The sequence below is a fragment of the Diabrotica virgifera genome, chromosome 7, assembly GCF_917563875.1.
Source record: "Diabrotica virgifera virgifera chromosome 7, PGI_DIABVI_V3a".
Classification (NCBI taxonomy): Eukaryota; Metazoa; Arthropoda; class Insecta; order Coleoptera; family Chrysomelidae; genus Diabrotica; species Diabrotica virgifera.
Window position 1 is genome coordinate 252,319,190 of NC_065449.1, and position 26,303 is coordinate 252,345,492.

Consider the following 26,303-nt stretch of genomic DNA (forward strand, 5'->3'; position numbering starts at 1 on the left):
ATAATTTTGGGGGTTCACGTGCACATGTGCACTTATGGAGAAACCGCCACTGTAGGTATATCATAATTTGACATTTTTTTCTATATTTCTCTTGAACTTATCTTGTTTCTTTAGAAGCAGTTTTTTTATTTTGTATAAAGATTTTAATATATTTTGTTTTAAAAATATTTAACGCTATTATGTTGGCATTTTTTTTATTTGGGAGGCTAACATTATAATATAGATTTAGAAGAAATAAAAAGGATACTGAATACTAAATAGACACAAAAACTCACTGAAGGTAGGGCTACCTTTTATATACAGGGTGTTTCTAAATAAGTGTGACAAACTTTAAGGAGTATTTCTTCATGAAAAATTACAAGTTTGCAAATGCTTCGGTTATGAGATTCAGGGTGTTGTCAAATTTAACCCCCCCTCCCCCAAAACCAACTCAGAAACCAAGAGCTTCAAAATTTAAAAAAACACGTTAATTTGTATTGAAAGGGGGAAGAATTTTCATGCATGCATAATTCATGCCCTCAAATGTAACCCTGTATTGCCCCTCATCAACCCCCAGTTTTTTTAAATAGCAAGTGTAGTCGAATGGCACATCATTGAAATGTATTTTTTTTTCTCTACACGACACAATATATTTATTAAATATACCTACGTAATAAGTTTGAAGACAATTTTGGACTTGACAAATTTATTATAAATTAGTAAAATCCAAGATTATCTTTATAGTGCAGTCACTGGAGGTGGATATGAGCCATTACCTCCGATTTCGTTCAACCTCCATCGATTTGAATGAAAATTGATGAGTGGTTAGAGGATATCTCAAGGAACAAAGGTGACATGGTGTCAACTTGTGCTTTTACCCTGGGGGTGGATGCCACCCCTTCTCGTGGATGAATATTATTTTATTAAAAATAACAAATAACCCTATAGTTGAATAGTGAGTTATTATAGGTAATTGAATGTATATTTTTTTCGGCGAGTACCCAAATCTAAGTACATACCTATTCAAGCTTAAATTACGGGAAAATGATGCATTTTATAACATACACCTATGTAACATTTGTGAGAGTACTTAGAAATATTTATCAAATGAGATCCCGAATAAGCTCCAAAAAATTTTCAAACTTAATCTTTTAAAAAAATTTCAAAGAAATGTTATTGTTTTTTTTTAATAACTCCGTTAATTTTATATCAGGTTCACTTAAAAGCAATTTGAAAGATAATTCCAAGGGCTATTAAAACACGTTGAATTTAATCTTTTAAAGCCATTACTTTTTTAAAAATCAAAGGTTAAATGGCCACAGTTGCATGGTTCTCGCAGTAAAATTTAAGCTTAAACGTTTCTATCTTGGTTATTTTTCACGCTACAGAAATAGTAAAAAAGTTAAAATATTTGATATAGAAAAAACTAAAATTTGGTTATATACTATTTTTTACGTAGGTATAATGAGTATTAACATAGTTTTTGACCATCATTGTTCACCATTTGAAATTGGTACTCAATAATTATGAAACTGGCTGTATCCCGAGAACCACAGTACCTCCCCTTGGTATCTTAACTCGATTCTCGGGCAGATATAGCAATAAAACAATTGTGTTATACAAAAGTGCAGTGTAACTATAAACCAATATATGTAGGTACATAAATAAACAACCTAATTAGTTAACTAATTATACAGTGAAAAAATCGGAAAAAAGTAATTCCAACGATAAGGAATTAAATTCTTGTGTAAAGTGATAAAAACTTGTGTGATATCGAATATAAACAAAGCAGGTTTTGCAGTAGGTGGAAACAAAACAATATTGTGAATGGTGTATTTCTACAGGAAAATAAAGCATATTAATAAACAGAATCAGCTGTAAGTAGAAAACTTTATTATAATATAATTAATTTTATTATAAACAGATAACCAGGGCCGGATTTTGATTTTGATTTTACCTAGGAATAAAAGTGCTGGAAAATTAGTAACGGCTAGCGCGGGTGCGGGTGGGAATTTGAACTGTGAGTAGAGTTCTCCACGAAACTTCACCCGTGACGCATTGACTAATAACTCTAGCACGAAAAATAACTAGGAATTAAGAACAATGAGTTCAGATAGCGAATTAGATGATGAAATGAAAAGGAGAAGGGAAGAGGAGGAACATCCCAGCAAAAAATCAAAAATAACAGCTAGAACATCACAAAAAACAGATGAAGATAACATAAGTGGAATGGAACAAATGATGAAAATGATGAGGGAATTAGCAATGGATATAAAAGACATAAAAAAAGAACAATATAGATCTGGAGACGAAATCACACAACTAAAGAATGAAATTAAAGAACTGAAAGATCAACAAAGCGGATACAAAGATGAAATAAAAAAGCTGCGAGAAACAAACGAAAAAGCTATAAATCAAATAGGTCAATTAGAAAAAGAAATTAGTATAGCAAATGAAAAAATAGAGAAATTGGAAAGAGAAAGAAAGAGAAAAAATGTAATAATACAAGGAATAAAAATTGATACAAATGATCAGAAAGTTTTACGAGGGGCTATGGAGAATTTTATGGAAAAAGAGCTACAAGTTTCAGTAGATGTAAATGGAGCAAGGAAAATAGGAGAAAATACTGTCATAGTGGAACTCAACAGCGTGAAAAACAAAATAGAAGTAATGAAAAATAAAAGTAAATTAAAAACCAAAAAGGACGAAAGAATCTATATTAATGATGATATGTCAAAAGAAGAAAGAATTATTCAGAAAGAAATTAGAAGCAAGGCTATGGTAGAGAGGCATAATGGAAAAAATGTAAAAATAGGATACCAGAAGCTAATCATTAATGGTGAAATATGGACATGGAATAACAGCCAACAACAACTCATAAAAGAGAAAAATATACAACCAAAAAACTAGCAATACAACGAAAGCAGACTGAAATAACGGAGACGACATGGCAAAGTACAGGTACACGAAATAGACAAAATGTACAGATTATTAATGAAAAGCAGCCCATAAAAGAACATATATTAGTAGGAACATGGAATGTAAGAGGAACATACGAAGAAGGAAAACTGAAACACCTAGTAGATGAATGTAAAAAATATAAATTCGAAATAGTAGCACTACAAGAAACGAAACAACTAGGCCAAAACTCAATGGAAATAAATGACTATTTATTTTTCAATAGCGGAGGCGAAAATAGAATGTTAGGCACAGGATTTGTAGTAAACAAAAAGCTGAAAGATCTAATCGTTGACTTTAAACCAATTTCAGAGAGAATATGCATACTAAGAATAAGAGGAAAATACCAAAAAATAACATTTATAAACATACATGCACAGACTGAAGAGAAAAACATAGAGATAAAGGAAGACTTCTACAGTCAAATAGATACAGTATTCGAAAATATTCCCAAATACGATATAAAAATAGTACTAGGTGATGCTAATGCCAAAATAGGAAAAGAAGAAATATACACACCCACCATAGGAAAATATAGTCTGCATGAAACAACGAATGAAAATGGTCACCTCTTAATAGATTTTGCAAAAGAAAAAAACATGATCGTTATGAGCACGTACTTTCAACACAAAAGAATATATCAAGGAACATGGAGATCACCAGATGGAAAAACCATAAATCAAATAGATCATGTGCTCATCGAAAAAGACATGGAAAAATGTATAAAGAACATAAGAACATATAGAGGACCGGATGCAGACACAGATCACTTTATAGTCGGAATACAACTTAAACAGGTTATACCAGTTCTTAGAAATCAACAGAAAAAAAGGTACAAAGTAACTAAACCTATTAGACTACTGTCAGAAGAAGAACAAAGTAAATATGAAAGACTAGTCACTAGAGAACTGGAAAATATTGCAAAAAATGAAAACATCGAACAAAAATGGACGCAAATAAAAGTATGTATGACCAAAGCAGCGCAAGTCAGTAATAGAAATATAAAAGATGGATTCAAAGAATGGTTTGATGAAGAATGTAAAATAGAACTGGATGAAAGAAATAAGTTAAGACTCAAAATGATGCAAGTGAAAACACCAGAGATGGAGATACAATACAACGAACAAAGAAAACGAACTAAAAGAATCATAAGAGCAAAGAAAAGAAAGTACAACGAAGATAAATTGAAATGCATAGAAGAAAACTATAAAAATGGAGAAGTCAGGAACTTATATCAAGGAGTAAAAAATGAGAAAAAGGGGTTCCAAAGAAAACCTGTACACTACAAAAGCAAAAATGGAAGGAATTTAGTAAGCGACGAAGAAATACTGAGCAGATGGAGAGAATACTTCGAAGAGCTTCTAAATGAAATTCCCACAACAGAATATGCAGAAGAAGAAGAAGAAGGACCGAATGAAAATATTGATCAAGAAGAAATACAGGAAAGACCGCCTAATGAAAAAGAAATAAAAGAAATAATAGAAAAACTAAAGAAAAACAAGAGCCCAGGTAAGGATGAAATAACAGCTGAAATGTTTAAATATGGAGGACCAGTACTAATTAAGCATTTGGAAAAGCTGATAAAAGAAATTTGGGAACAAGAACACATACCAAAAGAATGGACTGAAGCCACACTGTGTCCAATTCACAAAAAAGGCGACAAAAGTTTATGCCATAATTACAGGGGAGTAGCCCTACTAAACGTTGCATATAAAATACTTGCAGTACATATAAAAGACAAGATAACACAAAAGATAGATAATGACATAGGAGAATATCAATGTGGATTCAGAAGAGGACGCAGCACGGTGGATCAAATTTTCCTGCTGCGTGAGATACAAGCGGAAAGCTACGAATACGGAAAATCTACAATGGCCCTATTCATTGACTTTAAACAAGCTTTTGACAGAGTTAAACGAAAAGAAATATACAAAGCACTATGTGAAATTGGAATTAGTAAAAAATTAATAAAGATGGTAAAAGTTACACTCAGAGAAACAGAGAACAGGGTTAAAATAAATGGAAAGGAAACAGATAAGTTTAGGGTCGGTGAAGGGGTACGACAAGGAGACCCACTGTCATCACTGTTGTTTAGTATCCTTCTTGAAATAGTCATCAGAGAAGCCGAAATTAACAGGACAGGACTTGTATACCAACGAAAACACCAATGCTTGGCATTCGCTGATGACATAGTAATGATAGCCAGAAGCAAACAAGAATTAAAAGAAATACTAAAAAGACTAGAGGCGATAGGAAGAAAGAAAGGGATATACATAAACGAAGAAAAGACTAAATATATGGAATGGACAGAACGAGAATACACACAAGGACAATACCTGACAATAAACACAGAGGCAAAAATATATAAATTCGAGGAAGTAGAGAGATTCCAATATCTAGGAGCGACATTCACTAGGAGACCAAATATAAAAGAAGAAATCCAAGCGAGAATTATGGCTGGCAATCGTTGTATCTTTGCTCTAAACAACTTATTGAGAAATAAGAACATATCTAGAGGGGCTAAGATAAGAATATACAAGACAGTGATAAGACCTATAGTCTTGTATGCCAGTGAAACATGGACGATGAACAAATCCGAGCAAGTCATGCTTAAAGTATGGGAAAGAAAAGTCCTAAGAAAAATATTTGGCGGAAAGATATGGAATGGAATGTGGATAAGAAGACCAAATGTGGAATTGGAGAGGATGTATGGTGAACCAAACATAGTAGGGATCGTAAAATCACAAAGACTGAGATGGTTGGGACATATCCAAAGGATGCCAAACACGAGACTTCCCAAAAAAATACTAACGGGAGGAATAGGAGGAAAGAAGAAGAAAGGTAGACCGAAAACCAGATGGAAGAAAGATGTTGAAAAAGACATAGAAGAACTGAAAATCACAAATTGGAAAAATAAAGCAGCAAATAGGAGAGATTGGAAAGGAATAGTAAACCAAGCCATGGGCCTTCTAGGCCTGGAGAGCTAAACTATATATATATATAATGAGTATTTTTGGAGATATTATCAAAAGAAAATTAAAATGACGATAATTTTAAAAATTCTGATTTTTTAAATTATATTTTTTTTTCAAAAATATGTATTCTAAACCGGCGAAAATTGTTAAAATCATTACTCCTGTAAGGATTATTATAAATTTTTAGTTTTTGTGGAAATGGAGTATGTTTTATTTTTTAATTTTCAACTAAAAAATTCGAAAGGGTTCTCGTATTTTCATCATAACTTGCTTAATTTTGACAGCGGCGGATCCAGCATCATTAAGAGGGGGGGCCGATTGGCTAAATTTCTATATAAGTACAGTAAAACCTGTGTTACCGGCCATCTGCCAAAATCGGCCACCTGTACTAACGGCCAGTTTAAAAATTCACCAAACCAATTATAGGTAGACTACAAAAACTGGAAATACCGGCCACCTTTCTATATCGGCCAATGGTTCTTTCATTTTTAGTGGCCGTTACTGACAAGTTTTACTGTAATAACAACAATAATAATAATAATTTGGCTTTAAGAATACGAAGACAATGAAGAATGCAAAATACCCTAACAATATCGATTATTATGTCTACTACTGGACTCATTCCGAAGAACCTCCTCGAAAACATAAAAAACCTGAGTCTCTAAATGAATATCTTTATAAGACCATGCAGAAAGCTGTACATATTACTCTCGAGTGCCAGATGTGTATGAAAGTTGTTGGGAGATACTCCAGCCAGCATACCACGTCACCTAGGTCTCGATAACACGGAAAAAGTCACACCAGAGCTCGATCTTTTTGTTACCGCAGGTATCGGGATGAGTAAATTTTCCTCTTAGAGAGAGTGTGAACAGTATGGCTAAATCTGGATAATAATAAAAATAATCATGTAGGCGTAAAAATGTAGATAATACAAAAGTATATTTAAAATTTTTTAATTTTTCATACAAAAATGAAATCATTTCATTTTATATAAGTACTTAATTTGTAATAACATATTGATAATGAATAAAAAATTGAATAAAAAAATATGGAAAAAAAATTTTTAAGAAACGCTTTTCTTTAGTTACGAGTGACCAAAATTAAAAGTATTATAAAAAAATCAACTAAAACCCAAAAATTAAAAAAAATTCAAAAAATCTTACACATTCATCAAAGAAAAGCATGGCGCGTCTTCATCGAATAAACGGTTTTCGCCTAACGCTTTTCTTTAACGAATGTGTTAGATTTATTCAATTTTTTTTATTTTTTGGTTTTTAGTTAATTTTTTTTATAATATTTTTAATTTTAGTCACTCGTAACTAAAGAAAAGCGTTTCTTAAAAAATTTTTTTTCATATTTTTTTATTTTTTACTTTTTAGTCTTACACTTTTCAAACAATAAAATATATCGCCATGTTTATTAAAATATATGTATAAAACATATGATGTACAAACATGAAAAGTAGTCGGAATCGGCAAAAAATTTAAAACTTTTTTGTTTATTTGTGAAGCATAACGTAAACAATTAACGTAAAAAGTCTTATTTTTAAAAATTCTTGTAGTTGATGCACTAACAAAAAATGACATGTGAAATTATCAACAAAAAAAAGAATCTAAAAACATAAAATTGTAATATTTTTCGATATAAAAAAATTTGGGAGGTACACCCAAATTTTTCAAGGTATACACCAACAACTCCAAAAAACAAACCAAATAAGATTTTGTTTAAAATTTATCATCAAACTTCGGAGATATGTTTATATACACATTTGTCAAAAAAAAAACGATAAATCGATATTTTTTGAGATATTTTCGCTTAAACATAAAATATTTACACATATGATTGAAGGGTTTCAAAAAAACAAAATGAGACTTTCTAAATTAAAATGAAAAAAGTTTATGCCATAATTACAGGGGAATAGCGCTACTAAACGTTGCGTATAAAATACTTGCAGTACATATAAAAGACAAGATAACACAAAAGATAGATAATGACATAGGAAAATATCAATGTGGATTCAGAAAAGGACGCAGCACAGTGGATCAAATTTTCCTGCTACGTGAAATACAAGCGGAAAGCTACGAATACGGAGAATGTACAGTGGCCCTATTCACCGACTTGAAACAAGCTTGGGACAGGGTAAAACGAAAAAAAATATACAAGGCAATATGTGAAATTAGAATTAGTGAAAAATTAGTACAAATGATAAAAGTGACACTCAGAGAAACAGAGAATAGGATTAAAATAGATGGAAAGGAAAAAGGAAACAGATAAGTTTAAGGTCAGTGAAGGGCTGCGACAAGAATACCCACTGTCGTCATTGTTGTTCAGTATCCTTCTTGAAATTGTCATTAGAGAAGTCGAAGTTGAAGTTAACAGGACACAACTTGTATATTAACGAAAACACCAATGCTTGGCATTCGTTGATGACATAGTACTGATAGCCAGAAGTAAACAAGAAATAAAAGAAATACTAAAAAACCTAGAGGTGATAGCGAAAAATAAAAGGATATGCATAAACCAAGAAAATATACGGAATGGACAAAACGAGAAAAGATACAAGGACAATAGCTGACGATAAGCACAGAAGAAAAAATATGTAAATACGAAGAAGTAGAAAGATTCCAAGATCTAGGAGCAATATTCACTAGGATACCAAATACGAACGAACAAATCCAAGTAAGAATTACGACTGGTTGTATCTTTGCTCTAAACAACTTATTAAGAAGTAAGAACATATCAAGAAGGGTTAAGATAAGAATATATAAGACAGTGATAAAACGTATAGTATTATATGCCAGTGAAACATGGACGATGAACAAATCCGAACAAGCCCTACTGAAACTGTGGAAAAGAAAAGTCCTCAGGAAAATATTTAAAGTAAAGGTATGGAATTGAATGTGGATAAGAAGACTAGATGTAGAACTGGAGACGATTTATGGAGAACCGAATATAGCAGGGATCATAAAATCACAAAAACTGAGATGCTTGGTAGCTTGGGACATATCCAAAAGATGCCAAACACGAGGCTTCCCAAAAGAATTTTAACGGGAGGTATAGCATAGCAGAAAAGAAGGAGAAAGGTAGACCGAAAACCAGATGGAAGAAAGATGTTTAAAGAGACAGAAGAACTTAAAATTACAAATTGGAAAAATAAAGCAGCAAGGAGGAAAGAATGGAAAATAATGACACCAAATACGACCCCCTACTCCATCCCCTGGAGGTGGGGTAGGGGCTCAATTTAAAATCGTAAATGGAAACCCCCAGTTTTTATTGCAGATTTGAACTTCTTACGTAAAAGTGAGCAACTTTTATTCGAGACATTTCTTCAAATTCTGGATATATGGCGCTATAATATATAGCATATAGAAATATAATAATATAGAAATAGTTTTTCTTGATCAATACACTTCCAGATGAAAAACTAAACATCACGTGTTTAATATTTTTCAAAAACCTACCAAATGACATCCTGTCGTGTTTGGTGGTATTCGACAGGATTTTGGAAAATATTAAACTTGTGTTTTTTGATTTTTCATTTGAGAGTGTTTTTAGATATATTAAACCATTTCTATAAATTACCTATGGTATCGCGATTAATGGTTTTCCGATTATAGCGCCATCTATCCAGAATTCGAAAAATGTCTCGAATAAAAGTTGCTTACTTTTACGTAAGGAATCCAAATCTGCAATTAAAACTGAGGATCTCCATTTAATATTTTAAAGTTACCCCCATCCCACTTTCAGGGGGTCGAGTGGGGGGTCGTGTTTGGTATCATTTGATAGATTTTTAAAAATTATTGAACACATATATTTCATTTTTTCGATTCGATGTTCATTTCGCGAAATATTCAACGGTTCCGCTAATTTTGGGTTGGGACACCATATACATAATACATAAAGTTGATGAAAGAAAAATAAATATAATATGTAGTGAATTATCATTAAAATTTAAAAAACCTACAAAATGAGACTTTATAAGTTAACAACTTACAGTAGTTCCGGAAATGTAATAATGAATTAAACGAATGTAATTTTCAAAAAATCAAAATAACTACTTTACTTTTTTCAATGCAAACAAATTCATGTCGAAATAGTTTTAATGTTATTTCGCAATGGGAAAGTACATCATGTCATGTGACACCTCATTTAAAAGCGTTTGAAATACTGATGACAAAAATGGATAATACCTACATGCGCAAAATTTTGGTCAAATACTTTTTAAACACATTCATTTTTTTCGAATCCTGAGAAAGCTAATACGAGAATTTTTGAAAAATTTAAACGCAGAATAAAATACATATTACATTATTACCGAGGGCCGAAAGTCCATTAGAATAAACAAAAGGTTTCTTGTGAATGATATAGGTATTTGAAATTAAAAATCATAATCAATTTTCTCTTCTTTTTCACCCCTGTAACTTATTCAAATAAACATTATAGAAGTTTTCAGGGACTTTCGTCCCTCGGTAATAATTTAATCTTGCATTTTGTGTTTAAATTTTTTAAAAATACTTATTAGTTTTCTCAGGGATATAAAAAAATGAATGCATTTAAAAAGCATTGGACCGAGATTTTGCACAAGTATTACCTATACATTTTTGTAATCACTATCTCAAAAGCTTTTAAATGAGGTGTCACATGATGTACTTTCCCATATGAAGTTTAAAATTTAATTAATTACCATAATTTTATATGTGGATGATTGCATCCCGCGACATAAATGACTATCTATCGTACTCGTGCATAAATACTCACGTCTATCAAACGTGATATAGAATAAACTTATATAATATACAAGACATACATTTCATGCATATAAGACATAGGTATCGTTTTCCATAAAACTCTCGAAAGTAGAATTGGTATTTACTGCATCCTCGTTGATTTGTATCGGACGCACTGAAACATCGCATGACTTGTTTTGAATGCTTTCAGAACTTAAATTTGATCCAAGATCAGTAGGTCTCATAGTATGATCTATCTGATAAGATGTACCTTGTACATATTTATTATCTTCATTACTATTAATATTATCACTATCACCCAAATTACGTTGATTTTTAAAAAAATAATCAGCTATAGGTATTGCGACATTTCAATTTTTTACTTTTCAAGTTCTCGGTAGAAGCTTCTTTTCGTTTATTTGACATTTTATAACTCTTCGTAAATCACAAACTATTAATATAAAAAAGAAGAATAAACTCAAAATAATATTAATCACTCTAACAATTTACAAACTAAGATCTGTACGAATCAGTATTAGAGATGTTACTTGCATCGATAGACAAAATACACTAAATGACTAATAATTAATAAGCAAAGGGTGTTCTTTTTTCCTGGTCAGCAATCGTTTGAACATAATACATTTATATTTTCGGCAAATTAATATAGTTTTGCTGGGCGCGCTATTTTCGAGAGATTTTCGAAGAATCCGTTATCTGCAACCGATTTTATAATTATACGAGGGTGGACATGCTTAGGTATGCGTTCACAGTATATACATACATATTTGTTTAAATATGCTTATTGTAATCATTTTTAATTCTTAATGTATACCTAAGAATTATAAATTACTCATTTCCGAATACACTGGCGTCACTGGCCCGTTTTAGATAAGTCTCATACTAATAAAATATATTTATATGTAATTCATATAATATTGTAATTTTAAAACATGTATAATTATCCATTTGAAAAATCAATGAATGTTTTTGTAATCTTTATACAGTAAAACCTGTCAGTAACGGCCACTAAAAATGAAAGAAACATTGGCCGATATAGAAAGGTGGCCGGTATTGCCAGTTTTTGTAGTCTACTTATAATTGGTTTGGGGATTTTTTAAACTGGCCGTTAGTACAGGTGGCCGATTTTGGCAGGTGGCCAGTAACACAGGTTTTACTGTAGTAAAACCTGTCAGTAACGGCAACTAAAAATGAAAGAACCATTGGCCGATATAGAAAGGTGGCCGGTATTGCCAGTTTTTGTAGTCTACTTATAATTGGTTTGGGGATTTTTTAAACTGGCCGTTAGTACAGGTGGCCGATTTTGGCGGGTGGCCGGTAACACAGGTTTTACTGTATTATAATTAAAAAAAAATAAATCACTTGGGTTGAGAGGGGGGGCCGATCGCCCCCATCGCCCCCCCCCTGGATCCGCCACTGAATTTTGATGCTATTAACCTATTTTGGAGCTCAATTTGATAGGTATTCCGAAGTACTTGGCAAGTGTTTAGCAGGTATATTTTATAAAATGCATCGTTTTCCCGTTATTTAAGCTTGAATACTTAGATTTGAGTACTCGTCGAAAAAAATATACATTCAATTACCCATAACTCATTTTGAATTAACATCAGTTTAGTTCTTTAAGTAAATAGTGTATTCAATTTTTTATTTTCTTCAATTTTGGTAATAATAACTTTTTTGTAAAAGCTCACAGTTTTTGAGTTATAGGTACGTGAAAAATAGCTTTAAAACATGCATCTTTTGCGAAAAAGTAAAATCTTTGATCTTTAATAGCTCAAAAGTATTAATTTATGTTAATAACTTTATATAACAGATTTTGCTTAGAATTTGTCCCTCTATCGATTTGTGGTATTATTTTAATAAAATAAATTTCACCCCCGAAAAGGGGTGGCATCCACCCACAGGGTAAAAGCGCAAGATAACATGGTGTCTCCTTTGTTCCTTGAGGTATCCTCTAACTGCTCACCAATTTTCATGAAAATCGATGGAGGTTCAACGAAATCGGAGGTGAAAACCTTCAGTAACTGTACTACTAAAGTTTTTCCGCAAATTAAAAAAATAGAGCGTCGTGTAGAGAAAAAAAACCTTTCAAATGATATGCCACTCGACTACACTTGCTATTTAAAAAAAACTGAGGGTTGATGCTGGGCAGTAGGGAGTTACATTTGGGGGCATGAATTTTGCATGAAAATTCGTCCCCCTTTCAATATAAATTGACGTGATGTTTTAAATTGTGAAGAAACTTTTGTTTTCTGAGTTTCAGGGGGGAGCGGTCAAATTTTCGTTGGAATACACTGTATACGAACATACGAATAATGTTATAAAATGTATATATGTATCCAAAATACAGTCGATTTTTTTGGTAATTAAATCGTATTTTCCTGAGATAAGAAACCCATTGACTACGTTACTTCTCTAAACACACGCTATTTTCAGTTGCTACTTACTATCTTTATCTATCCAAACTGTGATACAAATAAAATAAATTAGGCGTAATTGTATTCAAAATGAGTTTAAAGCAGCCCGAACAGCGCATTAAAATCTCACGACAGGCGTTAAATGGGACAACTTTTCCTCCTAATATTAGAATATTTCATTAAGGGAATCAAGAAGGCGGCCTCTTTTCATCGCTATCGCCGACAAGTGTTTTTCATCTCGCACTCTCAAAGTGCATCATAAATCTCGGGCCGTGTTCGCACTTTCGAACATACATACACAAAATAAAAAAGGGACACGTATTCGTCGGTCTACACTTTATGTCTCTGTATTAAATGTTCGGGAGTGGGTGATGGACGGCGAGACGTCAAAATAGAGTAGGTATACCGCTTCTGAATGCATTAAAACCAGAAGTTTACTTACATTTAGATCTTAGATCGTTGTCAAAGGTGAATAGTGCACCCGTGGGCGGATCATGTTACGATACGAAAGTAGCTTTTAGAAAAATGGGGAAGACAAAGAAGTTGAATAGATAATTATTTTATGTATTGTATGTGTATGGCCTTCTACGACATATAGTATGGTATAGTTAGACCCAAACCCAGACATCCAAAGTGAAAGTTATCCTCCAACACCAAATTGTTCTATATGGTCCACATAATGTTCAGAAAAAAGTCACACCATTTTGAGCGTCGGGTTTGGGGGGGAGAGGGGGGAGAAATCTGCAAATTCGTAGTTTTTTACGTTTTTCGTCAATATTTCTAAAACTAAGCGGTTTAGCATGAACAACCCTCTACACAAAATTGTTCTACATTAAATTTGAAATAAAAAAGGCCCTATGCATAACCCTTCTAAAATGAACGGTTCCAAAGTTACGAAGGTAGTATAGTATGATTGGTCCAAAAAAAGGCCTAACCCAGACATCCAAAGTAAAAGTTTTCCTTCAACACCAAATTGTTCTATATGGTCCACATATTGTTCAGTAAAAAGTTACACCATTTTGAGCGTCCGGTTTGGGGGGGGGGGGAGATGGGGGAGAAGTCGGCAAATTAGTAGTTTTTTTAAGTTTTTCGTCAATATTTCAAAAACTATGCTTTAGCGTAAGAAATGTTCTATAGAAAAATGTTCTACATAAAATTTAAAACAAAAATGGTTCTATACATAATTGTTATAAAATCAACGGTTCCAGAGTTACGGAGGGTGAAAAGTGGAGGTTTTCGATCCCTTTTTATATTTACCGATTTCTCCCTCCTCCCCCCCCCCCCCAAACCCGACGCTCAAAATGGTGTGACTTTTTTTCTGAATTATGTGGACCATATACAACAATTTGGTGTTGGAGGATAACTTTCACTTTGGATGTCTGGGTTTTTGGTATAGTTATATCATAAATATTGCCCAAAAAATATAAAAAGTATCGATAACCTCGACCTTTCACCCTCCGTAACTCTGGAACCGTTGATTTTATAACAATTATATATAGAACCTTTTTTGTTTTGAATTTCATGTAGAACATTTTTGTATATAACATTGTTTACGCTAAAGCATAGTTTTAGAAATATTGACGAAAAACTTAAAAAATCTACTAATTTACCGGCTTCTCTCCCATTTCCCTCCCAAACCGGACGCTCAAAATGGTGTAACTTTTTACTGAACAATATGTGGACCATATAGAACATTTTGGTTTTGGAGGAAAACTTTTACTTTGGATGTTTGGGTTAGGTCTTTTTTTGGACCAGTTATACTATACTACCTCCGTAACTTGGGAACCATTCATTTTAGAAAGATTATGCATAGAGCCTTTTTTATTTCAAATTTAATATAGAACAATTTTGTATAGAAGGTTGTTCATGCTAAACTGCATAGTTTTAGAAATATTGGCGAAAAACTTAAAAAACTACGAATTTACCGATTTCTCCCCCCTCTCCCCCCAAACCCGACGCTCAAAATGGTGTGACTTTTTTCTGGACATTGTGTGAACCATATAGAACAATTTGGTGTTGAAGGATAACTTTCACTTTGGATGTCTGGGTTATGCCATCTTTTGGATCAACTATACTATACTAATAATGTAATAATTGTTTAGGACAGTGTTCACAATTTGTATCGACGTACTGAGTTTCTTAGAGGAACGCATTTTTGGTAGGTACTTATTGATGTTCTGCTGTTGTTTCATTCAATTCTTGTGCAACACGTGTCATTTCTCTTACCATTATATCGATTATCAAGTTAGGTTTGTTGTATGGTCAGCTCAGGAATCTTCTATTGACTTTCGTTGCAGATTTGATGTACCTACAAAGTTCCTCCTGTTCAATTTCGTTTTTAATGGAATCGTGTATAGTCTCTAGAATAAGCATACACTTAATCGCCAAAATGTTTTCTCATTTTCATAGTTAATTTTCTCGTGACCGAATTAACAGGTTCAGCTAAATGTTTTTTATTATTATATAATTTTATTTTCACAAAATACGTATTTAGTTAAAAAATTTTCCGACAATTAATGTTCAGAAATCATTTGTGGCATTTTTAATGTGTTTGTGTGTGTTTTATTTTTTTATTATTTTAATTTTTGGCACTGTTTTAATAAAAATGTTTGAGAAGTAGTAAGTATAAATTAATTTAATATTTAAATAAAATATAAATAAAAAGTATATTAATTTCGTTTATAATCATATAATCATATAATAGAAGTATAACTTCTTACGTGCGTACAAAGTACACACACATTCTTTTTTTGAAGTTATACTTCTTTACGGGCGTAATGACGGTGAAATTTTATATGGTAAAACCTAGCGACCGGGCGCATGCGCATTATAACTTTGTTCTGATTGGATGTTCAAATGACATGACAAAAATTATCCAATATGGCAGCTGTGGCACAGCTGTGGGACTGTGGTTTGGTTATAATGTATGCTTGTTGCGTTTTAAAATTTGTAGGAAGAGAAACAACAAACAAAAAGTTAGTTAATGGTTATACTTCCTTTTTAAATAGTTTTCATATTATATTTTTGGACTTATTTACATAGAAGAGATGATTGTTGCATGCCAATGTGAAAGCTCATCAAACTGTGACTAGTATGAGTGCCGCAGATCTCGCTTATTCAAAGCTAAAGAATCTTTCACTGGTAAGTGTTTTATAAATAGTTGATCAAATTTTGTTATGATATTTGAACATAGCCACTTTGCACGACGCAAGTGATTGCGAAATTTATTAGTCGTTATACGGGCTCCGATACCTACCTTGAACCTACCAAAATACATAAGTAGTATGTAATACTTTTATTTACATAATTTGATTACCATCAAAATGTCTATCAATATTCACCTAATATATTGTTTTCTTACTCTATGTTTTGTTGTATTTTTTCAATTCTAAATCATTTCAATTCAAAATCAAAATAATTTGATTTACATAAGTTAAAAATGTCAAAAGGTTAATCTGTTTAGTTAGACGATCTTTGCACATAATGACAAGCTGTCTCTGTGGCGAAGCTTTAATGCGAGTCAATCCCAATAGGTACAACGCAAATACCAGCCGCGTGGTAAGTTGGTTCGAATCCCAATAGAAACTTTTATTTTTTTATTTTTTTTTATACATTTTATGATTGTAAGTATATTATTTTAGATTATTTTTAGTACCTATTACAATGTTGGTCAAATGTTTACTCAAACTTCTCTTTTGAGAAAAAACTAAGTTTTCAACCTAATAGAACATAAAACAACACCCACAAATGTTACTCTACATCCTACCAGACTCTGTTCTCTGGTAACACCTCCGAGGCTTCTACAATTTGCAAATCATAACGGATGCTGAGACTAAGGAAGATGAGGGAATTTGACAATTTATAATTCACGTCCCATCTGCTCAGTGTGGTAAAGTTCCAACGAAAATGGTTCTCTTCGTACTCCAATCAGAGTAAACATGTAAATCAAACATGAATAACCATTTTCTATTTCGTTACAACACGAAACTACAGCCGCATCATTATTCCAGGTTATTCATTTTTGATTCTCTTTTGAGCTTATACCAGGGGGAAGAAAGGAAATTTTTCTTATGTTAAATTTGAGATGCCCTGTATGGAGGACAGGGAAAAGGTACATCGAAAGCATGTAAACATGTTTTGTGAACATTTTGTTTCTTTTTAATTTCCCTGATATCTCTAAAAATAAAAAAAATAGACAATCATTATGTTTGCATCCAAGCAACCAATGATTAATATCATCAGCATACTTATTGCTATCGAAAAGTTCTGATTAGGATAGTTTTAGTCTATAGAGGTATATCTTGACAGTGGCATGGTTAAAGAGACATCGAACAAATATGGAATGGATATTTCTATTGGGATAACTTCTGAGGGCAAAAGGCTCCAGTAGGTAAAACAGGATGAATTTTGGTCTCAATATCCTAATTTTAATTTAGCCTTTTTTTGCTGTTAGATCGCTTTTATCTAGCAAGTTATTTCTGATCTTAATGTTCTTCTGAAGCTATTGTCTTGTGGCATTTTTATAATCAAGTATATTCAAATGGGAAATAAGCCACAATTTTACCTAAAAATGATTTTATTAACGTTTCGACGCCCAAGTCGGGTGTCGTTGTCAAAATACAAAATAATTTCTGATCCTTTTAACATCGCCTCTTAAGCAAAAAGATTTGTCCAAAAATGCTTCCTAAGGAAGCTGAAGCTCTTTGAAGATGGCGTCTTGTAATTAGTTTTTCTTCTCCAGAACGCTTCAATTTAGAAAAACGAAAATTGGTAGACGTATTTATTTTCCAGAGATAAATCGATTTCATTCATAGTGAATCTCTAGTACCAGTCATAGGCGTCCGTTTTGGTAGGGGCAACGGTTATTTTATCGCATAACTTTTTGTCAATAACTTTTAAGCATTTTTGATACTGGATTATTAAATTGGGAGGTATTATAGAACTAAAAGGCACTCTTGCTTTAAGTCGGTAGGATACATCGTTTTCTGGAAAAATCGATTTGAAAATTTTTCGTTCCCTGAAATTGAAAAAAAATTTAAAAATATTTTCAAAAAAGGCGGTGTATTTTACCAAATTAAAGCAAGAGTAACATTCAGTGCTAGAGTACCTCATAATGTAATACTCTAGTGTAAAAAATTCTTAATTAAAGAAATAAAAAGTTATGCGATAAAATAACCATTGACCTATCCAAAACGGACGCATATGACCGGTAGTAGAAATTTGCAATTATTAATGAAATCGATTCTTCTTTGGAATATCAATAAACGTACCAGTTTTCGGTTTTCTAAATAGTTTTATTTTGAAATTATTTTATATTTAAAAAACGAAAAATTTTCAAATCGATTTATCTAGAAAACGGTGTATCCTATCGACTTAAAGAAAGAGTACCTTTTAGTACTATAATATATTACGTTTTAAAAATTCAGGCTAAAAAATGCTTAAAAATTAAAAACAAAAAAGTTATGCGATAATATAACTGTTGCTCTACCCAAAACGGACGTCTATGACCGGTACTAGAAATTTTCAATGGATCGAATCGATTTATCTCTGGAAGATAAATATGTGTACCAATTTTCGTTTTTCTAGATAGAAGCATTCTGGAGATACTTAGGAAAAACTAATTACCAGACCCCATCTTCAAATAGGTCTAGATCCTTTAGGGAGCATTTTTGGACTCGATGAATTAGGTCAAATTGTCTTAAAATTATCTTAGGAATCTCCTGTCTTCGTTTGTCGGTAGAGTTTCTGGACACCCTGTATAAGTGCTGGTTACTGGATAATTGTTAAGGCCATAGCAAAAAAAGGACAAGAAAAAACTAAGATTGAGGTTATGTTATTAAAAGGTAAACATTGTACTACAAGCAAAATACCATTAATTAAATTCACTTTAATAATTTCATATCATATCAATATTGTGGAGCAACATATAATTTTTTCAATTTATATAAACACATCATTTGCGAAATCCCATTTTCTTCAATGACACTAGGTATAATATATACGTCAATTTTACAATTTCAATTAAAAATATGAATTATTATTTAAGAAATATGTTAAGAAAGTTGCAAGATATTCCGCATATCTCCGCGACTCGCGCACGAACATTTCTTGTATCCCCTCCAAGTACTTGCACACAGCGAATACAGAACAACCTACTCTCTATCTTGATTTTGAACCATCCATGACAATTCCAATGGATCATCAAGCTTGGCTATGTGATGCTAAAAATACTGGATTCTCGTTGGCAATATTAATATTCATATTCAACTCTTGTTTTAGAGGTTGAGTAGCCACTTCCAAAAAGCGCGCAATGTCAATGTGTACATACATTTTGTTTTTGAGGGATGATGTGTGAAAATCTGGTAGATCAAAAGATTAGTACGTTATCAATCTTCATAATTGAATTTCTTCATTTTCACGGTAATTGAGTAGAAAAGCTGTGTACAGGAGACAGTTATAGCCTATTTACGAATTGCAAAAGAAATGTCAAAAATGCATCCTCGGGAGTTATGAATATGTATAAGTACAAATTAAAATGTTCAACGATCGTAAATATAAGTATGTTTTGTTTTTTTTTAATATTCTAATGTTGTTTTTTTTGTTACAGGTGAGTGAAAAGAAAATGTGACAAAAGATCACAGACTCGGTGAGTACTTACATAGGTACTCAATATCTAGTAATATAAGAATTTTGGGAATCAAAAGCAAAACGAAGATTTAATAACATATTAGGTATAATCTCAAAAAAATGTATTTTTCATCACTATTGGGCTCCATATAGCCCTGGAACTACTGTTCAAATAGTTGTTTTCATTCAATCCTATTCCTCATTTGATGAAAAATGTATTTTTCATCAATATTGGCTCCATATAGCCCTGGAACTACTGTTCAAATAGTTCTTTTCATTCAATCCTATTCCTCATTTTATTCCTGTACCAGGTTCATAAAGTTGAAAAAGAAAATCTGTAGAAATTTGTTGATTGATCATGGTCTGTTTTTGACACTACGTCAAGATTAACGTATCGAGTAGCTCGTTCTAATTATTCTTAAATTTCATTTAAACAAGATACTGGCTTTCCTTACATTCGATATTCTTAGTCCTTGCTTCAATTACTTAGGTAGGTTCTTTTTTGAAACCTTTATTATGCACCTGCAAAAAACTGAAATGAAATAAAGAAGAGGAACCAAATACAATGACGAACAATGCAATGAACAGAGAGAAGAATTTGAAATCACAAAATACAAAAACAAGACAAGACAAGGAGAAATTAAATTGGGAACATGAAACATGAGAAGTAGTATGAGAAAGGAGATCAAACTGGTTGGAAAATGATAAGAGATAAAAAATAAATACTGGAAGTAACTGAAACAAAGATAAAAAGAAAGTACCCAAAGGCTACTCGCTAAAGTGTCATACGCAAGTCGTGTTATGTCTAATTTCAACAAAAATACTTTGCAATAGTACTGTTTATGCTTATGATCAATATAATCTAGTAGGTATTACTCATTACTAGAGAGCGGAATATATGCAACACAACATTACCAAAATATGCGCATATATATGCATTACTTTTACTACAAATATGCAGGTATTTTTTCTAAATTTGTCTAAATATGCAAATGCATATTAAAAATACTCAAAAATAAAACAATATATTAAGTCGTAAGATCTTCAGAAAAGTTGCCTTCAAAAATACGTACAACTTTCCTCAAACAATCGAAGCCCTCATTTTTTTCTAAAACATTTTTTAATTTATTTCTAATTGTAATCCCTGTATTTCCGGGAATTTTTTGACAATGAGCAGAAAAAGTGTTAACAAGATTAACCGAATCACTTAATTGTAAATTCCTTTGTTCTAATGACTTTATTAGATCTGGTAAAAAAATAAAATTAACTTTTATGAACATAAGTTCTTTAGCAATTTGTACGTTACTTAAAGAACAAAGTACGTTACTTAAGCTGAAGAACAAAAGCGGAATTGTCTACAATTTGATGGATTTTTGTATTTTGATGCTTCTCTCTATGTCCGTCTTTATAGAAGTAAAAGCGAATTTGTCGAATAAAAACACTGTTTCCAGAAAAATTTCTTTTGTGGGACATGATGCTTTTGTTTGTCAGTTCCTCATTTAAAAAATGAAATGTGAAAATGAATGTAACTTACGATTTTGGAACAGGCCTTGCAAAATACTTTGTCTCCACTTAGCTTTAACTCGGGAAAACACTTTATCCAAGCACTTTTTTGAATGGTAGACATATTTAAAGTGAATATATACCAATCACTTCAAAAACACTAAATACGATACAACGTTTACTTTAAACAAATGTTGGCCGGAAACTGACAAAATAATTATTAGACCCTTAAAAGCAGGTAGGTACCTACGACTTGCTACGCTAATAAAATAATATTTTTCTGGGAACACCCATAATTGTTAAATTCAGGTAGTAATGGGAAAGTCCAGATGAGCGATAGATAGATAAATAACGAGCTCGTTCATATCGAAGTTATAAAATTCCAACTAAGAGAGGAAAATTTTAAACTTTTATATAATTTATTTTTAAAGTATGCAAAATAAATCGTGTTTAGCTTAAATATGCAATGTTGTGTTTGTTGTCTGAAAATATGCAATATATGCATCTATATGCACTTTGCATATATTCCGCTCTCTACTCATTACTATCTTCTTCGTATGCCTCATCCTTTAAGAACATTGGTGATCATCACGGCCCATTTTACTCTCTTTTCGGCGTTTCTGAAGAGTTCTACTGTTTTTTTTACAAGTGGTATACAAGGGCAAAATATTTAAATCTCGCAGCTCTCGCCAATTATATTTCCAGTTCAGTAAGCTCGTTTACTTCAATAGCCTACGTCACTGTCAACAAGGCACATGCAGTATCTCTGTCGTTAATCTTACCAATGTTTTAACAGAACCTGAGACTTTTAAAAAGGACGTTTTCTATCTATAAAATTCTTTCTATCGTCTGCAGTAATTAGTCGACGTTTACTTTGAGGAACCAAAGACTTAATTATTTTAATTAAATTTTGTTTGTGGCGTTCTCAGCTGTCGATTCTTAAGTTCCGACTAGAAATTTAATCTTTTATTTGATCGTTAGAATGATGAAAATTGATACAAGTTTCTTATCAAATCAGTAGTGTATTCACACCTGCTCTACGTGTATCGATAATATTTTAATTATTAGTAGAAGTGTAAGTCCAAAACTAAAATACAGTAAAGCCTCGATAAAACGGACCTCTGTTTAACGGACTTCGGATATAACGGACAAAAAATCCGACCAAATTAATATAAAAAATTGAAAAAATGCAAAAAATAAATATGATAAATTGAATTCCTGAAGAAAAATCAGCAAGAGCAGGATCTCGGCACTGCTTTGTGCTAACACCAATGGATTGCATGGGTTGTAAATCTCATAAACCTGTAGTTGTCAAAGATATAATGCATCATCTGCCCGTTTCATATAATAAGGCATGGTTCACCACAGAAATTTTCAAAAATTGGTTTTTAAAAGAACTTGTACCTGCAGTGAGAAAATTCCAAGAGAAGAAACTGGAAATATCGCTGAAAGAGGCGAAATGTTTATTGATGACAACACTTCTGCTTATCCCCTTGAAAATATTCAACATTCAGAAGATAGCAAGGTTAATTGTATGTTTTTACCAAAAAATGCATCGCTTATTGAACGGCCCATGGATCAGTGAATAATTTTGGCAACCAAACGAGTATTGCAGAAAGTTTTTAGATGAAGTAGAAAAGTAAAAAAGTAGCAAACAAAACTTGGTTCATTTTTTAACTTACAGATTTGTACACTGTAAGTTTCTAAGTACAGTTCATATTTTCAAAAAAAAATTTTTTTGATTGTTTTTCAATCTATTTTTATATAACGGACTTTCGGCTTTAACGGACATCCCGTTTCCCCAATTAGTCCGTTATATCGAGGTTTTACTGTAATACCGTTTGTATTAGACGATGAATGTAAAAGAATAAAGAGTTAGACTGTAAAAAAGAAAGAAGAAAAAGGGGTTACCTCTTCTACACAATAGGTACTTAATTCTTTTTCTTCTCGTAATTCGTTTCGGATTCGGTTTCGTAAAACCACACATTGTATATCAAAAGTTTTTAATAAACATTAAATATAAATCATAAAATGTATCATACATTTTTTATAAAAACTCAAGCTGATTTACAGTTCATTTTACTCACGGTTTTTACTCCAGATTTTAAAGAACCGTTTGGATTGACATGAAATTTGGCATAAATATAGCTAACGTGTCAAAGAAAAAAAGTGATATTGTGCCGATGTGTCATTTTGTCCGGGGGTGAGTTTCACCCTTTCTCAGGGATGAAAAAACACACGTTCAAGATACGTGTTGCACACCGGAATTGGATAAACTAACTAATTCTAAGCAACTTTAGTTCCATAGATTGTTTTCACTAAATCAATACCTTTTGAGTTATTTGCGAGTGAATATGTTCATTATTTAACAAAAATTATATTTTCGGAGTTATTTAAAAAAAACATCGAATTTCGCAGTTCATTTGTTTAATAAAAAAGAATGTGTGTGTACTTTGTACGCACGTAAGAAGTTATACTTCTATTATATGATTTAAACGAAATTAATATACTTTTTATTTATATTTTGTTTAAATATTAAACTAATTTATACTTACTACTTCTCAAACATTTTTATTTGAACAGTGCCAAAAATTAAAATAATAAAAGAATAAAACACACAAAAACACATTAAACAAGCCACAAATGATGTCTGAACATTAATTGTCGAAAATTTTTTTAACTAAATACGTATTTTCTGAAAATGCAATTATATAATAAATATACTTACAATCATAAAATGTATTAAAAAAAAAAGAATGTGTGTGTACTTTGTACGCACGTAAGAAGTTATACTTCTACTACATATTACGTGATTTTTAAGACAATACCAAAAATTTAAAAAAATAAAAGAATAAAACGCACACAAACACATTGAAAAATGCCACAAAGAAAAAATGATTTCTGAACGATAATAATTGTTGGCAAAAATTTTAAATACGCATTTTCTGAAAAAAAAAATTATATAACAAATATACTTACAATCATAAAATGCATAAAAAAATAAAAAAATAAAAACTTGCATAGGGAATCGAACCCGTGAATTTCGGGGTGCTTTAATTCGTAATCGAAGCCTAGACTCACTCGTCCAATTCCACATTATTTGTCATGTGGAAGAATAGGGTAACTGAACGTTTTACTGTTTGACAGTTGTCTTGAATATAATTAAATTATGTAGTTTAAATTTTGTGGAAGAAAATATTAAAATATAACAAAACAGTAAGAAAACAATATATTAGATGAAGATTGGTAGAACTTTTGTTGGTAATCAAATTAAGTATGTAAATCAAAGCATTACATACCTACTAGATAAATAAATCTACGCCAAAAAATCATAATTTAAAAATAAAAATCGGACCTAATTTGGGATTTCTCTCTAAAATCCCCATTCTTGAGAAAATAAATGTACAGTAGAGCGTCGATTATCCGAACGTCGATCAACCGAACGACCGCTTATTCGAACTTATTCGAACAAGCGTTAGTAATTGACGCTTAAAATATCTTCAATTTTCTTCAATATTGTATCCAAAAATAATTATGTTGTTGCAAAGACTGCACTTTTTTGTTTAGTTGCTAGTTGTCATTATCAAGATATAAATAAATATGTAGGTATATAAATATGGCTTTTATTCACTTGTGGATAAATATGTATGACTATAAATATGTATCAATATATTGTAGTTCGATTATTCGAACAAATCGGTTTTCCGAACACCTATGTCACCCAATTAGTTCGGATAATCGACGCTCTACTGTATTTCAACCTAATCCAAATGTATAATTACAATATAATTATAATGAAAACTACTTACCAAATTAAAATGAGTTTTCCTTGTCTAAAATAGTCCAAAAGTCCAAAAATATAGGTATATGAAAACTATTTATAAAGGCAGTATAACTATTAACTAACTTTTGTTTGTTGTTTCTTTTCACACAAATTTTAAAACGCAACAACCATCAATAATCAAACTAGAGCTGTGCCACAGCCGCCATATTGAATAATTTTTGACATGTCATTTGAACATCCAATCAGAACAAAGTTATAATGCGCATGCGCCGGGATCATAGGTTTTAACATATAAAAATTCACCCTCATATCGCCGGTAAAGAAGTATAACTTCAAAAAACAAAAAAGAAAGTTTCTATTGGGACTCGAACCAGCGCTGATAAGAGCGGTTGGTATTGGAATTCATTCGCCTTCTCCGCTTAGCCACGGAGACTATGTGTCATTATTTACGAAGATCGACTAACTAAACGGATTAAACTTGTGATATTTTGATATTTTGAAAATTGATCAAATTATTTTAATTTTGAATTGAAATGATTTAGAATTGAAAAAATACAACAAAACATAGAGTAAAAAAACAATATATTAGGTGAATATTGATAGAAATTTTGATGGTAATCAAATTATATAAATAAAAGTATTACATACTATGTATTTTGGCAGATCAAATAGGTAGGTTTATACCCATGATACATTAACAATTATTACGTACCTGTTGCTTTTAAAAACTATTTAAAAGTCACTACAGTATTATAAACTTTTTTGTTTCTGTCCTCACAACAATAAAACTAATATATTATACATTTGTTTACCTTTACCTTTACCTCCAAACCACAGCCGCCATATCGGATAATTTTTGACATGTCATTTGAACATCCAATCAGAACAAAGTTATAATGCGCATGCGCCGGGCTGATAGGTTTTAACATATAAAAAAATCACCCTCTATCGCCGGTAAAGAAGTATAACTTCAAAAACTACGTTTCTAGACGATTTTTCGGAAATAACTCAAAATGTCCTTTGTAGACCCAGTAGGAGCAGAGTCATAGGTAATGAAAAGTAGGTTCTTATTCGTCAAATTCCAAATCGAATATTTTAACTTATCACACATTTTAGTGTTTAAAAAAGCTGAATTTCTGTTTTTTTTTTAAGTTTCTAGCATCAAAAGTAAACAAGGTAATCTCAAAACAAAGTTGCTCCCTTTTCTTGGCAAAAAAAAATTGTAAGATCACACAACTAGCATCTCAAATGAAACTAATCGTTACCGCTTCACAAGTTACTGTTAAGGTATGGCTATTCAAAATTTGTGTACTAC

The 26,303-nt window shown here is 31.7% G+C and overlaps 1 protein-coding gene across 2 annotated transcripts in view; it reads left to right on the forward strand.

Annotated features, from left to right (window-relative positions):
* The window catches only part of LOC126888405 (neurobeachin), a 2,163,879-nt gene that overhangs the window by 2,013,737 nt on the left and 123,839 nt on the right, over positions 1-26,303 (forward strand). The gene's annotated exons all lie outside the window — the stretch shown is intronic.